This window comes from Anabrus simplex, chromosome 2 (genome assembly GCF_040414725.1).
Source record: "Anabrus simplex isolate iqAnaSimp1 chromosome 2, ASM4041472v1, whole genome shotgun sequence".
NCBI classification, from domain to species: Eukaryota; Metazoa; Arthropoda; class Insecta; order Orthoptera; family Tettigoniidae; genus Anabrus; species Anabrus simplex.
The window spans coordinates 34,596,140-34,614,567 of record NC_090266.1 but is presented as its reverse complement, the minus strand read 5'-3'; positions in this window follow the sequence as shown (position 1 = coordinate 34,614,567).

Here is an 18,428-nt window from a genome sequence, read left to right as displayed (position 1 = left end):
ACTGTTAGGGAATCTGCCATCTGGGCGACCGCCCTAAATGCAGATCATTGATTGATTGATTGATTGAGTGCTAAATTGATTGACATGGAATTCGTTACTTCGCAAAGGCAAAGCCACCTCCGTACAGGCCATGAAGGCCCTTGGAGGAGTGGAAGGTAAAGGCTTCCACCATTGTTTACCGCGGCACGTGATGGGGTAGAGTTGTTAGCTCTACGCCCGGCAGCGTTTGCCCCAAGGAATTAACCTGGTACTCATTTTTGGTGTAGGCTGAGTGAACCTCAGGGTCATATGAACCTCCGGGAGTGGAAATCTCGTTTCTCACATTTTACGACTTCCTGACGGGGATTTGAACCCACGTCCTTCCGGGCGAACCGAGCACGCCCTTACCGCCTCGGCCAGGCAGCCCCTACTTCGCAAAGGGGTAAACTAAATTTAATGTACAATGGTTATAGGTTTTACTAGCAGAGAGAAAACTAGTCGGGCGAAACTACTGTTTTGTCATGAAAGACCGTCATCTGCGGGTGCCGGTAAAGGTGTAACTGCAAGTGACAATAGCGTTTTAATTGATGAGACGTGGCAATTATAAGAGGGCAAGCAGTTCCGGCTGACGCTAACAATGGACCTTCGCACAATTCCGATTACATTTTCAAGTATCTAGATTCGTTATGTGGGCACAAAGACGCAATGGCCCGGCTCGTGTGTTTTGAGGCTGGTCCATGTAAAGAAACATACTCTTACTAATTCGTGATACCCGTGAGTTCTTAGAAGGCACCTGTAAACCCACTAATTTATGTTTCCTAATTGAAAATGTGAAATTATCTCTATAGAGTCTCTTTTATCATACTGCATGTGTAAGAAAAGAATAAAAGATAATTGCTCTTTTAGGGGTGAGACACAGAACTCGTCAGTCCTAAAGGGAGATTTATTATGTTTTATGTAACGCGTTCAGTGGGTGGAGGTCCACCTCCGTAGCTTAACGGTTAGTGTTATTAGCTACCATCCTCGGGGGCTCGGGTTCGATTCCTGGTATTGCCAGAAATTTTAAAATGCAGGAGGGTTGGTAATGTGGTTGAAATGGCACATGCTGCACCACCTCGGGATGAGCACACGAGAAAAAACCGACGCAAGCTTGTAGTTTTACGTTACTGTTCATAGCCACGGGGCATTCAGTTTTATGAGGAACCCGAATCAGAGGGACGTGACTTTTCATTTTCAAAATCCCACATGCTTTGACCAGGATTCGAACCGCGGCCACCTTAATGACAAGACGGTGACAAAGACGCACTGCCAAGTTCTGCATCTGACCAACATCAACAACCCAGGTCGAAAACACGTGAATAACTCGGCATATTATTTCTTATAATGCATATGTCTTATAGGTTCCTGGGCATTCACCTGAATCGCGCTAATGAGCAGAAATTTTCCGTAGGTTCGCACAGGATACGTGTTTTACGTCTTGCAAACTACAGTCGGGCTGAAAGAGGGCCCCCCGAACAGCGGTTCTTTAACTGATTTTCAGATCTCACCTATGCTAATTCGATCGCTCAAGCTGGAATATCGAGCGTGCAACGCATTGGCTCTTGAGAATGTAATAATATGACAAGTGATAGAATTCGGTAGGATGAAGGAAATAAGCTTTCATTCCCCACCCAACAGGGGTAGAGCGCCCTTTCTGCCCAGATGTTGGTTTGATGGAGCGCGGAACCGTTATGACTGTAAACAAAGTTGAGAAAGTGCTCAATATTTGATGATATTTGACTAGTGTCAGAGTTTAGTGGCAAAGTAGTGTTAAATCTAGGTATATAAAATAACATGTCCTGACTGACAGATTCATCATTGCCGACCCAAAACTACTGAACGTAAAGAAATGAAATTCTGCGGATAAATTTAGATTACAGTGTACGTGCTCACAGTATACTCCTTCCCTAAGGGGGTGAAAAGTTGGAGTGAAATTTAAAATTGACTATATGTGTATCTCAAAAACTAAAACAGTTTAAAGACGTAAAATCTGGTACTTCGAATCATTGAAAATAAACATGTATTTTTGTTTCCCGAAAATCCACTTAAAGGGGGGGGGGGGGGCGGGAGTGGGTGAAAATAAGTGAAAAATGGGTTGAATGCTTTTTATGACGATGCATATATCTCAAAAACCGAGGATGTTACAGACGTGAAAATTGGTACATGAAATGTCCTTTATAAATAAAGGAACACGTATTTCTAATTTCCAGAAAATACAATTAAGGAGGGGTGGGAGAATTGAAAAAGCGGGTGAATTTTTAAAATGGGTATATATCATAAACTTAACATGTTACAGACGTAAAATTTGGTATTTGCAAATTTTTATAAATAAAGAAACACGCATTTTTTGTTTTTCGTAAAATCCACTTAATGGGGGATTAAAAGAAGTGGCAAATGGGTAAAAATGGGTAAAAATAAGTGAACGAGTAGAATTCATTTTATGAGGATACAAAAAGCTAAAGATGAATACACATGTGAAAATTGGTATTTGGAATCTCCTTTAAAAATAAACACGTGTATTTTTGTTTTCGGTAAATCCACTTAAGGGAACGAAAATAATTGAACAAGCGGGTGAATTTTTAAAATGTGTGTATCTCAGAAAGTTAACTTGTTATGGACATGACAATTAGTACTTGGAATGTCCTTTAAAAATAAAGAAACACATTTCTTTCTCGACTTGAGAGAGGTCTGTTCCTCACATGTAGGCTACAGTTCTATGTCGCATGGTCATCTTAGCCCCAAAAGGCAATACCACAAACGTGGTTTACAAAGAGGTTCTGACCGAGCTCAATAGCTGCAGTCGCTTAATTGCGGCCAGTATCCAGTATTCGGGAGATAGTGGGTTCGAATCCCACTGTCAGCAGCCCTGAAGATGGTTTTCCGTGGTTTAAAATTTTCACACCTGGCTGTACCTTAATTAAGTCCACTGCTTCCTTCCCACTCCTAGCCCTTTCCAGTCCCTCGTCGCCGTAAGACCTGTCTGTGTCGGTGAGACGTAAAGCAACTTGTAAAAAAAAATACAAGAGGTTCTGGGATAAATGAAACTCAGTTTTTCGGTGAGTTTCAACACTTAGGGATTTTCATATAACGTCCTAGTACAGTACCGAGGAACGATTAATTTTATCAAATTACGAAATTCACCCGAACGAAGCCGGGGGTAACAGCTAGTGACTTCATAGAAATGCTCGGATAAGCACGAAATTCGGGCGAGGAAGTCGCCACATTCATTGAGTGACGGACTTCATGATGCCCAACAGCACTGCCTTTCTTTATTTTATTATCAGTGGGACTGAGTGACAGACGCCCAATTTGGCGGGTTGAACGTGTATGGGGCCCTCGCCAGGACTGGAAAAAATGCGATGAAAAATAGCACGATTCGTTATGAGTGATTTCCGACAACGGAGTAATATTACCAAAATATTGCACACGTTGGGCTGGGGACACTTGGGAGAAAGGAGACGAGCTGCTTGACTAAGTGGTATATTCCGAGTTGTACGTGGAGAGATGGCGTGGAACGACATCAGTAGACGAATACGTTTGAGTGGTGCCTTTAAAAGTAGAAAAGATCACAATGTGAAGATAAAGTTGGAATTCAAGAGGACAAATTGGGGCAAATATTCATTTATAGGACAAAGAGCAAGGCATTGGAATACATTATCAAGGGAAATGTTCAATAAATTTCCAAGTTCCTTGAAAACATTTAAGAAAAAGCTAGGTAAACAATTTTTAACAAATGAAAATATGAATTAAAAATTCATAGGGAAACAGCCACCTGGGCGACAGTCCTAAATGCAGATGATTGATTGATTGATTGATTGATTGATTGATTGATTGATTGATTGATTGATTGATTGATTGATTGATTGATTGATTGATTGATTGATTGATTGATTGATTGATTGATTGATTGATTGATTGATTGATTGATTGATTGATTGATTGATTGATTGATTGATTGATTGATTCTGAAAGGCACAATAGTCTGTAATGAAGATGTATGTATTGAACCCGACAGGGGCATGATCCAAGGACCTTGGGTTGATATCGATCTCAGTAATTACGCACGCAATGCTATTAAAGGGAAAGAACGCTGAAAATGATTAATATTCATATCATTAATAGAGGTCATACCGAAACTAATTAATATTCATACCATTGAGATAGATAAATTGTGTATTTTAAAATTATTTTATGAGATTTCTTTGTCTGCGACCTATTGCGCAGTATTATCCTTTGTGTAGCGGGGGCCCCGCAGATGAAGCCAAGCCAACTTAGACCCGGGAGGGGTTATGAATGGGGATTCCCTGTGACATCACTCGAGAGAAGACATCCCTCCTCAAGGCTCACAGAATGAGGGGAAACTAACTTTTTCGAAACGGAATATAGGAGCCATCTTGGAATCGGACTGGCCAACTTAATTACCGACGAGGTAGAAAATTAATAAAACTCGAATTAGGGGCTCATCTCCCGATTTAAAAGGGATGAATGCTACTGGGACATTTATTTAGAATGTTTAATGTCCTCTTCCGTGATAACTTTCAGCAGGAGAAAGAATACGGTGTTGTTTCTGCGTGGAAAAGTACTGGGGCCATCTGGTTAGTGTCATGACAGCTCCTCGAGACCGGGACTTCACCCCGTGTGGTGGGGGAAGCAGAACATATTTTAATTAATTTAAAGAGATTCACCGAAGGATAATTGAGTGGTTATGTCTCAATCGCACCAACTAGATACTGGTCACCGACCAATCGTACTATTTTACCTCGAGTACGCCGGGAATAGGCGATACGCAAATTAGTGGAAGGGGTATCGCTCCCTAGTAAAAACTACTGCAGAAAGGAAGAAGAGTCAGTCGGGATTTGTGGCTTACAAGCGGCGGAGCTACGTGTCGTCGAGCTTCCAGTGATCTTTTGTTTGAGTGAATTTCAATTTAATTTACAAGTGAAATCGCGTACTGTGCGTAAATATTGCAGAGATTGGATAGACGTGATGCTAGGGTCTAAACTTTAAAGATCAGAGACGTGTCGCGAACATTAAATATAATTTGTAATAATATTATTATTATTATTACTACGGCGCTACTGTGTCGAGTAGTGACAAAGGTACGCGGAATCCGATACTGAATCGCGGATTGCGGAGTGAGGTCCGGTATCGTGGCTGGACGTTCACACCGAATGTAACTAAATAAATCTTGGAATAAATAGTGACGTGTTGTGTGCCTCAGGAATATTGCCAGCGGTTTCGTCAACCTAGAACAATGGACTCCCAGTTGGAAAGAAGAATGGTGCCTCCAGTAACTGCTGTGGTGCTTATGGGTCAGCACTAAACCCACAATGGACTCCCTGAGCTGACAACGGGTCATCGAGATGGAGATGAGTATAAATCATAATTAATATGACGTAATCAGATTGGGCGGGGAACAGTTATCATTACCTGACGCTATAATGTTAAAGATTGTAACTTCAGTAAGGTAGATGTGCTACCATGATACACGTAGCTTCTATTTACTTTATTTAATTAGTAACACGTCTGAGCAATCAATTGTAAATAAAGGGGTAACACGATAAGTGTGCATGCAGTAGTAGATTGACTTAATCATTTTATTTGGGAAAACTTGTAATTATTGATGCGTCAGGAGACTAATTTTTAGTAATTCAGAGTAATTCAAGTTAGGTTGTAGTTAGTCCAGCGAGGATATTGCATGGCTGGTAAATAGTGTAATTTTATTCCGTGAGCACCCAGAGCTACGAGATATGACTTCGGAACTGACATCCAAGGCCTCCACTGACATATATTTAGATAGGAAGTGTACGATTTTAATTGGCAGGCTTATCACAATTTAAGTGCAAATTGAGGAATATTTAATTCATAATTGTATTACCGTGTGACGATTTTATCAGAAATCACAATTTAGATATGGATTAATTACACCGTCATTACGAGGAAGTTAATTATGATCACGCAGTATGGTCTAATTTCCAGGTAAGTCGTGTAGGGAGATGGTGTAATGATGAACCCAATAATAATAATAATAATAATAATAATAATAATAATAATAATAATAAATTGTAGTTATGGTAATCAAACAAGTATTGGTATCATAGAAACCGGTGTCGCGTCGCGGGATCATGATGTTGTAAACGAATATGTGTGTTGAATTGAAGTGAAGTATTGAGAGCCGATGTGATTTTGTTTAAGGAACAATGAGGCTCAGTTTATTAGTGAACGATCCCCGAGATGGGGTGTTTTGTTAAGAAAGGGCGTTATGCCTGTGAAGGCCGAGGCCAATGACCACCCGCCGTGTGGGGGCTGGGGGCAGTTGACCTACTGAGGAGAAGTGTCGGTTTTTTTGTGTATTCTCGTCCGCTCGTGTAAGAGGGAGCCTTGAGTTGAAGTGAATGAGGGCGAAAGAATCGCTTAATAATGAAATATTCAACACGCCAGACTGATGTAGTCGCTAATAAATGACACGGCGATTGTTACCAGTACTTGTTAGTTTACTGCCATTACACACTTGAGTATAACGTAGTTTAGGGTTTTCAGAGTCCCACTTCCATCCCAACGGGTGTCAGTTCAGTTCCCGACAGCGGCATTGGTACCCCAATGCTCAACCGAAGGCTGGATGTCTCACGTGTTTACTGTATATAATTTGTGTTCTTTAAGGGTTTATGTATCTTGTTGTGAGTATAATTGAGTTGCCGATGGTGTTGACCATCGGGGTGGTGAATTGTATACAAGTGAGGGTCGGTTCAAACCCGGGCGTTTGTTCCACATTTTTATGAGTTCGTTCTTGGCATTTCGTTGGGGAATAGTTGTGTGTTTAGTATAGGGATTGCTCAGATTCGTTGCATGCATGTTAATCCTATTGGTCAATGATATCACATAGCCTCAGTGTCTATGATAAGTGTTTTCCGTTCGAATCTCGTCATAATGGATCGCTCTGCGATAGATAATACTCGGATCCATCACAAACGACTGAAAGTCGATAACAAACAACAACAATTGATAATAATCCATGTAATTCATTTGTATATAAATGCGTCATTACCATCATCATCATTAAGGCCTAATAAACCACGTGTATTAATCTAAACTTTAACCCGAATGTGTTCTCATTGTAATTAGGTATGACCCGTCTCCTACCCTGTATGCCCTTAAGCTTAGTCGTGTTAAGCGCCCATTTGTTTTATTCCAACCCGTTAACGCCCTGTAGACATCATGCCGGAGCCATTAGGTGTAGGGACGGGTACAGTATATAGGAGTTCAATCGGTACAATGCTGGTGTAGTTGAGCAAGTTCGGAATGAGCCGGGATCGAACCCGCCAACCTGGGCTCAGCCACTCAACCCGGCAGTGTATTAATGTTAATACTGTCTATCTTTAAACAAAATGAATATTTTAACATACTTTTCAGGAATATTTCGCTGTTCGAAACTCTTCTTTGTGTATTTTACGGTGGTTTTCTCTTCGGGAAAGCGAAGCATTTATTACTCTAAGTGTGACAGGAGCGGGTAAGTTGGATCCACTATTGGATCTCCCCTCCCGAAATCTTGAAGTTTAGAACTTGTGATTAACTGTGGCAACAATGTGAATGAAGAATATAGGTAGCTCAGTGTTTTTCTTTTAATTTGAACTACGTGTTTACCAACAGTGTATTGATGCTTCCATTAATAAATATAACTATAATAACTAATTTTTTTCTTCTAAAAGGAATCATCCTGAACCACTTAACATTTTGCCACAGTGATACATCGAGTACTGAAACTGTTTGCTGTCTTAGCAGTAATCACTGCCACACTAGAACGCTCCTCTTCATCCCTGAAATACTTAAAAAGGTTATTTGCAGAATACGACTGCACAGGAAATACTGAATGAGTTAGCTCTTCTGCATATACACAAAGGAGACATGTGACCGTAGAAAATATAATCCACGAGCTGGCCAAAAAAACAGGAGATGTCTGCTACTATAACCTTCACCATGAATACTGAACCCTTTAACGTCCTTCGTAGAATACCTACCTTCCTTACCTATTAGCACATCGGCATGAGACGTTTCTCTTGGGTCGTCAACGGGTTCTTCGTCACTTGCTTAGGTAAGAGGCGGGTTTCAGTAATTTAAACTATCTACTAAATGAGAGGAATCGAGTCAAAGAAATTGATGTTTAATTGATCATTGACGATGGAATCGAAGAAACACTATTTGGTCATCACTAAACAATGAACTCATTCCTGTTCGATAAAAAATAACTATAATACGATAATGACGGTTACTGGCTTTGGAGATCTTAACTGGCTGAGGTGCATCCTTACGAGAAGCCACTGTCTTAAGTTGAGAGTGAAATAAAGAAAATCTGGAGATCCCTAAGATCGGCTTCCATGTGAGACTGCTGGTACCTTCATGACGATTCGTGATGATCCAACCTTCGTAGCACGAGCTCTGGACTCTTCGTATAATTGAAGCAGTCCAATCTGTATGTGCCACACTGTGGTTGTACGGCATGAACCCTTAACTGAATCGATGTGACCTGCGACTCTGTCATGGACCGACATCTAACTTTGTGATTTACGTCAAAGTCACCGTGGATGATGACCGCAAGATAAATGATACTATAATGGCAGATGGCCCTAATCTAATTCGCTGTGGTTGATGACCCCATGACCATCCAAATTTCTACGCTGAAGGCTGAACACAATTAAGTTACAGTAGTTGATGACCAAGGTTTCCACATTAATAAATCCCCAGCACATCCGATGCTCAAGAAATCAAAAATAATAACAACAGCAACAAACGCTCAAGACACTTGTGGCAGTAAAGTGCCTTTGCCATCGGACATGTCCCCTTAATCGTTACTTTAATAAGTTGAGATTTCCCAGCAAATAAAACTAAGATTTCCAGAATACATTTTGAAGTTAGTCAGTTGGTTTGAAGCAAATTCTCGAGAGATGATTTCACTGAATTAAATAATTTAACAAATGAAGTAATCTCATAATCTTAACTAACAACAAATTTTATATACCCCGGACAAATGGTTTCTTTAAAATCCCTAATGATTTAATTGTATCATTGTTTTATTGCTCATACTTGTCTTCGTCGCTGCTGAAAACGGGATACATGTTTATAATTACCAGTACCATTTATTTATTTAATGACCTCACTCACAAGCCTACGTTATAACACTAACAATTTTTAAGAAACAATAAATCCTATAATCTGCATAAATTAACACACAACGCAAAATAACCAAATCCCTGTCACATCGCTTCGTGACATTCAAAATAAGACTTTGTACAACCCTCAAATAATATCGGACAACATCACTACCGATTCTCAAATTTTGACATGACTGAAAATGGTTATCTCCAACCTATCATATCATCGTCTGATTTCCGTCACTTCAAAAATGAATTCAAGTCTCTATTAAAACGAGTCTATTCTAAATAAATGAAATCTGATTCCAAACATTTTACTACAAATGACAAGTCTCAGTTACAGTTAATTTCTATCTAGCAGTAAGCTAGTTCGCTCATCAAACAGCTGGCTGGAGAAGCGGGACACAAGATCCCTACCCCCCACCCTCGCTATCGCTAGGCGCACATGTGCCAGTCGTCTCTGGCATCAAATGAAACAACAAAACTCGCCTCGCTGGCAATTCACATGAAATATAATTCTTGACTCACATATATTATGCGAAGAGATTTAATTTAAGACGTCACTCAAATATTCTTATCCATTATGGTCCTGCGGTTTCACGTGGAAACTTAACTATGGACTGACCCTATTCTCATCCGATAAATTACAAAAAAATAACTCTTCGGGTTTCCTACACTGAACATCCCGGCATCAATACTACAGGATTTCAACAACCTGATTCGCAGTCCCTCATTCCTCCCCATTTCGCAAGATTTGAAACACTCACTAACACAAATTCTCGACACGACAATAATATGGAATATCTCTTTTGGATTACCCACAATGCTGTTACAAAAGCACTCCGTGACAATTAACCATCTCTCTCCGCATATCTGAGCTAATGTTTCCAATCCGAAACTCACAACTTGACTTACGAAAATTTTTACCATCATTTTCTTCTCACCAATACCAAAGAGATTTCAACAGCAATCTCCGTAACTAATTTTATCGGTCTCGTCTCGTAACTTCCCTTGACAAAAATCGATGTTGCCGAACACAATGGTGTGCCTTCATGCCAGCGCTAACTGAATAACCACGGATTACGTTTACATGAATTTCAGCTTTACACCGAACATAATTATATGATAAATTTACATATTAAATTTGGCAATGCACAGTTATAGAAAATAAACGTACGGACATGATACTTTACTTTAGACATTATATTCCTTTCTCAGCCGTCAAATCTACTACTCTACAACACTTCACACGCTAGTTTCGCGACCTTCCCGATTGTTGTTGTTTGAGTCATCAGTCCATAGACTGGTTTGATGCAGCTCTCCATGCCACCCTATCCTGTGCTAACCTTTTCATTTCTACGTAACTATTGCATCCTACATCTGCTCTAATCTGCTTGTCATATTCATACCTTGGTCTACCCCTACCGTTCTTACCACCTACACTTCCTTCAAAAACTAACTGAACAAGTCCTGGGTGTCTTAAGGTGTGTCCTATCATTCTATCCCTTCTTCTCGTCAAATTTAGCCAAATCGATCTCCTCTCACCAATTCGATTCAGTATCTCTTCATTCGTGATTCGATCTATCCATCTCACCTTCAGCACTCTTCTGTAACACCACATTTCAAAAGCTTCTATTCTCTTTCTTTCTGAGCTAGTTATCGTCCATGTTTCACTTCCATACAATGCCACCTCCACACGAAAGTCTTCAAAAACATCTTTCTAATTCCGATATCAATGTTTGAAGTGAGCAAATTTCTTTTCTTAAGAAAGCTCTTCCTTGCTTGTGCTAGTCTGCATTTTATGTCCTCCTCACTTCTGCCATCGTTAGTTATTTTACTACCCAAGTAACAATATTCATCTACTTCCTTTAAGACTTCGTTTCCTAATCTAATATTTCCTACATCACCTGCCTTCGTTCGACTGCACTCCATTTCTTTGTTTTGGACTTATTTATTTTCATCTTGTACGCCTTACCCAAGACTTCGTCCATACCATTCAGCAACTTCTCGAGATCTTCTGCAGTCTCAGATAAAATAACAATATCATCGGCAAATCTCAAGGTTTTGATTTCCTCTCCTTGGACTGTGATTCCCTTTCCAAATTTCTCTTTGATTTCCCTTACTGCCTGTTCTAAGTAAACATCGAAAAGGAGAGGGGACAAACTGCAGCCTTGCCTCACTCCTTTCTGGATTGCTGCTTCTTTTTCAAAGCCCTCGATTCTTATCACTGCTGACTGATTTTTATACAGATTGTAGATAATTCTTCGTTCTCGGTATCTGATCCCTATCATCTTCAGAATCATAAAAAGCTTGGTCCAATCAACATTATCGAATGCCTTTTCTAGATCTATGAATGCCATGTACGTGGGCTTGTCCATCTTGATTTGATCCTCTAAGATCAGACGTAAAGTCAGGATTGCTTCACGTGTTCCTACATTTCTTCTGAAGCCAAATTGATCTTCTCCCAACTCAGCTTCAACTTGCTTTTCCATTCTTCTGTAAATAATACGTGTTAAAATTTTGCAGGCATGAGATACTAAACTAATGGTGCGGTAGTTTTCACACCTGTCAGCACCGGCTTTCTTGGGAATAGGTACAACAACATTCTGCCGAAAATCGGATGGGACTTCTCCTGTCTCATACATCTTGCACACTAAATGAAATAACCTTGCCATGCTGGTTTCTCCTAAGGCAGTCAGTAATTCAGAGGGAATATCATCAATTCCAGGTGCCTTATTCCTATTTAGGTCACTCACAGCTCTGTCAAACTCTGACCTCAAAATTGGGTCTCCCATTTCATCAGCATCAACAGCCTCTTCATGTTCCAGGACCAAATTATCTACATCTTTACCTTGATACAACTGTTGGATATGCTCCTGCCATCTTTCTGCTTTGTCTTCTTTCCCTAGAAGTGGCTTTCCATCTGAGCTCTTAATATTCATGCACCTAGATTTCCTTTCTCCAAAGGTTTCCTTAATTTTCCTGTATGCAGCATCTACCTTTCCCAGGACCATACAGCCTTCGACATCCTTGCACTTCTCCTTCAGCCATTCTTCCTTAGCTGCCTTGCACTTTCTATCCACTTGATTCTTTAGTCGCCTGTATTCTTTTCTGTCCTCTTCATTTCTAGCATTCTTGTATTTTCGTCGTTCATCAATCAGGTCCAGTATCTCCTGAGTTATCCACTGATTCTTAGTTGATCTTTTCTTCCTTCCTAACATTTCTTCAGCAGCCCTACTGACTTCATTTTCATGACTATCCACTCTTCCTCTATAGTGTTTCCTTCAGCCTTTTCACTTAGTCCTTGTGCAACATGTTCCTTGAAACAATCCCTCACACTCTTTTCTTTCAACTTGTCTAGATCCCATCTTTTCGCATTCATTCCTTTCTTCAATTTCTTCAACTTCAGATGGCATTTCATGACTAACAAGTTGTGGTCAGAGTTCACGTCTGCTCCTGGGAAAGTTTTGCAATCCAACATCTGGTTTCTGAATCTCTGCCTAATCATAATGAAGTCTATTTGATAACTTCCAGTGTCTCCAGGTCTCGTCCACGTATACAACCGTCGTTTGTGGTGTTTGAACCAAGTATTGGCAAGGACTAAATTATGATCAGTGCAGAATTCAACCAGCCGACTTCCTCTTTCGTTCCTTTGTCCCAATCCAAATTCTCCTACTGTACTACCTTCTCTTCCTTGGCCTACCACTGCATTCCAGTCTCCCATCATAATTAGATTCTCATCACCTTTTACATATTGTATTAAATCTTCTATCTCCTCATATATTCTTTCAATTTCTTCATCATCCGCTGAACTATTAGGCATATAGACCTGCACTATTGTGGTGGGCGTTGGTTTGGTGTCTATCTTGACGACAATAATTCTTTCACTATGCTGGTCGTAGTAGGTTACCCGCTGCCCTATTTTCTTATTCATTATTAAACCAACTCCTGCATTTCCCCTGTTTGATTTCGTGTTGATTATTCGATAGTCGCCTGACCAAAAATCCTGATCTTCCTGCCAACGTACTTCACTTATACCAACTACATCTAACTTTAGCCTATCCATCTCCCTTTTCAGATTCTGCAACCTACCACAACGATTCAAACTTCTAACATTCCACGCTCCGACTCTCAGAATGTCAGTATCCATCTTCCTGATGATCGCCCCCTCTCGTGTAGTCCCCACCCGGAGATCCGAATGGGGGACTAGTTTCCTTCCCGCTTATCCAAGAGAAATAAAACAGATGAGCTTTTGTCATATTCTTCTGACATTTTCACGAAACAAAATGGTGACCAAAATGCGTCACAGACACACACACACACACACACACACACACCAATAGTGACATCATGAAATAAATAAAAGCACTTTATAAAGGTGGTAATTCACATACCTGTAGCCGTACGTCGTCTCCCGTCATTACATGTCCACCAGTCTCTCAATCTTTTAATTTACCCCTCTCGACAGATAACGGCTTTACAAAACATGTTTCCTTTTGTTTTCATTCACCTGAAAATAACAACATAACCAAAAATATGCCCTACACACGTTCTCTTCCTTGCGGGGACTGAACACGTTTGTTGAACCACCGACCCGAACAAGCAATACTTTAGAATAAAACAACTATATTTACAGCCTCAATTGCCGGAATTGCAAGATCGCGGCATTAGAATGACCGTCTGTTGCCTGTCCCTGAAGTTACGTGATGATTCCACATTTGAATACCGTCGATTACTTTTATCGGAAGAACGCTTTGACTGATTGATTTATATTATGCAACATTCGGCAATTGCCGACCTCAACCCTACAACACAACAGTTTAAATTGTAGTTCGTATAATGTTTACGAATCCCTACTTTTAAAACCTATCTCCACTTGGAGATGATATTACACCCACCTTCGGCCAAAACTATCTTCACTTGGGACTTAGTCTTTCGAACGCTAGTTTGTAAAGGTACTCTCTGAAGTGCGTGGACCCGCCTTGAATTCACTGGACACAATGCGAGATTGCAAATGGTGCACCGATCTTTTATACCATTTACTCCCCACTCTCTTGTAGTCTGCACTTACCATAAAAGTTTTTACAGAAACTTATTCTACCCCATAAAAATGTATTGAAGGCACGTCGCGATGTAACACGAAGTTGTTTAGTTTAGTAGCGATGTTGGTGATAAGCATTTAAGGATTTCTCTTAACCAACTAAATTGTTAAATTACCTCATAAGATAGACACTATATTTGGTCAATGTAACAAAGTTCGAACGAACAGGCACGTTTTTCGAAATAAATCTTTTGGAGCTATGTAGCGGCCTTAAACCTTTATTATTAATGACAAAATTGTTTCACTTACAATTTCCTAACGTTTACAACGGCAGTTTCGTTGCCAATTCTTAAAGTGTACTTTTTATTGGAACAAATAATCCAACATATCCATGCTCCTTTTACACTTGCGGGTGACGTAATTTCCTTAGCGTGAGTATGAGGACTACCACCTGTTCCTCCACGTGCCGCCTGCGGTCAGAAATAAAAAATGAAGGTAAGAGCTCATGACTGGTCATTTATATGGGACCTCATGTAATGACTTTAGGACTCTGGTTTCTTATGACACAAAGGTCATGAGTTCAGTACAAATGTGTCTTAATTAAATAACTGTGATACCTTGAAAGTTTTAATTTAGTGTTTCTAATTTCATAATTTTCACCCAACATTATTTTATAGAAGTTCCCAAATTTTAATATTTAATATTGTAACCGTTCATCACCATCCATAGGCATGTTAGGAGGTTCTGTCAATAATATATGCCGTTTTCCGCAACATTCTGCGACATATATTGTCGTAATTAGCAATTTACGTCCCAAACCGGGACACGAGTTGCGCTACGCAAACTTGACGGGAGCAGGTCTCTGTGCTGTACCGAGAGAAGGATAGCGTATTACCGCGGAGCCTTCAAATTGCGCTTTCACTCGGTGCGAGAAAGAAGAAGAGATGACGCTACGCATAAAAGTGTATTTTGTTAGAGAGTGGGGTAAATTAAGGTGTGTTAACCCCCAAGAAATGAAAATCCTTACTGATTCAACTACGCATTTATTGGTGCCAATCCACCATATTTGACTAAGAAGAACAAGAATAAGAATACTTTTTTGAGATAACCTATGGAAAGTTATAAGTCAGGACTTATTCGAACCGGCGTATTTTCTGCAAATTGTTGATGCACATAAATGCAATACTTTAATAGTGGATCGGTAATGACGCACGTTATATAGCAGTTCGCAGATTGAGGTCAAGTGCTAGGATTTGGCAAGGTGGGGAAAAAGGTGGGAGTTGTTACGATATAAACCATGACGCGTGAATTTATAAGAGGACGCTTTTGAAATTGTGAACGAGCCACTGATCGGATAGACATAAAAGTAGGTCAGTATAAAACAGGGGTCAAGAGCCATAATTTGATTACTCTCACGTTGCTGAAAGATTACGTTTAGTGAAGCGGAATTTCGACTAGGGGCATGGTTTACCACCTCTCCGACCACTCAGCCAAAATACCATAAATGGCACCCGGACCTAGATGCAGGAACCCATTGTAATTTGGGAGGCCGCAGTACTTACGCGTCAGTGATGAACTATGTAAAAATGTGTAAAGTGCTGTGTTGAAGAAAAAATATCAGTGCGGTATAAATATCGCGAAATACGCCGTATGGTATGAGACAAACTACAGTAGTGATTAATAGAGGTGTTATTTCAACATTTCATCCTTTAAATATTTGTGACTTCGATGACGGCTTATGGTGCAATTATCAAAGAACGGGCAAAAGGATCAAGTTGCTTAGAATTACTGAGACAGCCGATTATATTCAGTAATTAATAGTGACCGATTTTAAGGCATTTAAACAGTGAGTGACGCTCAGTAAATTAAAAGAACGATGTTCGTGATAGGAAAACGTTTGCATACTCCATGGACACTCGTGGTAACAATTAGTCAGACTGTGTGAAAAAGGGGAAATGAATAGTGATTTATATAAACTTACCGCTATTCGGGTTAGTCCATTTGAATCAATAAGTGGATCTAATCACCAGTAGGATCTTTGAAAACACATAAACAGTTTTCATTAACCAATTTCCCATTTTTACCTGTATGCTCATGAGTGATCGCCGAACCCAGGATTGGAATAAACTAAAGTCGCGCCTAGTGCCAGCATTCATCTCTTCAGGGAACGTCCAGAGATTCCAACAGTAGAAGACCACATTTCGAGACATGGGCGGTATAATGAGGGAGAGGAACCAAGAATTATTTACGAGTGAAGCTGTCATAATGTAAGTCTAATAATCCCAGGTGTACCCTCCAGATGACAGCAAGCCACACACAGTATCGATAAGTACATTTTCTTAAATATATTAAGCATGAAATCTGCACGTTCGCATATTGATAAAATTTTAAATAAAAGTTTGGTTTATTTTATGTAATTAATAATATTAAATGTAGGGAACACTATACGCGTGTGACTGGGAAAAATTATTTTATTAATTCGATTAGGATTTCTTCTGTGATTATACTTAAATCACTAATATTTCAGTGGACTTATTTGCATGAATTAGTACATAAGATCCCATAAAATTCTAGTGCATGTGAAGCATAAATTTCAAGGGAGAATGGCACTCCAGTTGAATCTATAATTTCTTCCTAATTTTACTAACTGGTATGGATCTTCATAATAATTAGACTATAGATTAAGTATTTGCTTCGCATGGAAATGCATGTATTTTTATAAATCCTATAATAATTAAAAATATGGGCAATGAAGATTTTCAAGCCCGAGGTGCAATTCATGAATTATATAGATACGCGAGTGAGATGTTATTACTTAAATGACCTGTGGGAATAGAGTGAATAAGATAGATTTGTGATGCAGTAGCGTGACAATCAGGAAGGTGAGACTTGTGAAATGTCCGAGATGATAAAATGGTAAAGAATTAGAATAATGATGGTTATTGCGACGTATTGAATTAGGCTGTATATGGCCCGAACAATAACAAATAAGAATTGGCGGCTCTTGAGTAATTGTGGACTTGGAAACGAGCAAAATGAGAAGAAAGAGAGAAAGAAAGAAAATAGAAAGCATCTTTATGGCCAGTAGGTAGAACACTGACCACAATAAGACAGACAGATTAATGATATAAGGGATTTGTCCGGTCCGTGTGCGGACCGAGTTTTCTTTAAGAGCCCTCAGAACATTCGCCCTAGTAGTCACCTTTCACTCACCACTGCATTAACAATCCCATGCTAATGATATATTATGACTAGCGTTGAGAATTTCATGATTCTCTGAAGGACGTATTCCTCCCCATTTTATTTATTAAATTAGCTCGTGATAGGAGTTTCAGATTTTTGCACCTTGGAAGCCGGAGAACGTGGGTTCGACCCGCGTGAGGACGATGGATTTGAGCTGACGTCATATGGCTTGACTAGGCCATATCTTCAAGATATATTGTTTGCTAATGTGTTTAATATTTCTTTGTGTAATGTATTCATGTATTTATGTTGTTCTTAAATGTTTATGGAGATGGGTAGGAAACCAACGTTGTGTTGATCCGCATCGTATATAACAGGGTCAGGCAAACCAAGAAATACGTGTATGTGTTCAGTATAATATAAAATTGATGTGGTCAAATATATCATGTGTTCGGTATGCGGCGATGTTATCTCGTGGATGATGAAATCTACTAAATTATCTGCCTAAATTCCATAACGATGACGGCCAACTAATAGTATGGCTTAATGAGATAGTGTCATTAGACCTTATGCTCAATTCATTCAATGAATATATACCATCGAGTATCATTGCTCAGTGATAAATAAAACCTGCGTTTGTGTAAATAAAGTATTACACTCGCTAATAAGGTGATTCAACGTATGCCAAGCGATAACCAAAACAGTGTATGAACTGACAAAGACTTTGAGGCATACTCTATACAAATGATTTCATTTACTATTGTTTATTTTTTACGTGTAATAATATGGCATTATCTCGTGCATTTTATCGTGGTTCTATCAGCTGAATAAAATTTTAGTAAATACTGGGAACAAAACTCTTCTCATTTAATATATTAGTGCATTCCTCTTACATTATAGAGAAGCCTACCTTCGTTATAATTAATGTAGTGCCCATTTTTCTTTTCCGAAAATTCCATTACCCGTATGCTCTTGAGCTTCAGCCGCTGACACAATGAAAGTAGGAGGATGGGACTTCAAGCCCGGGAAATGATCCCCGA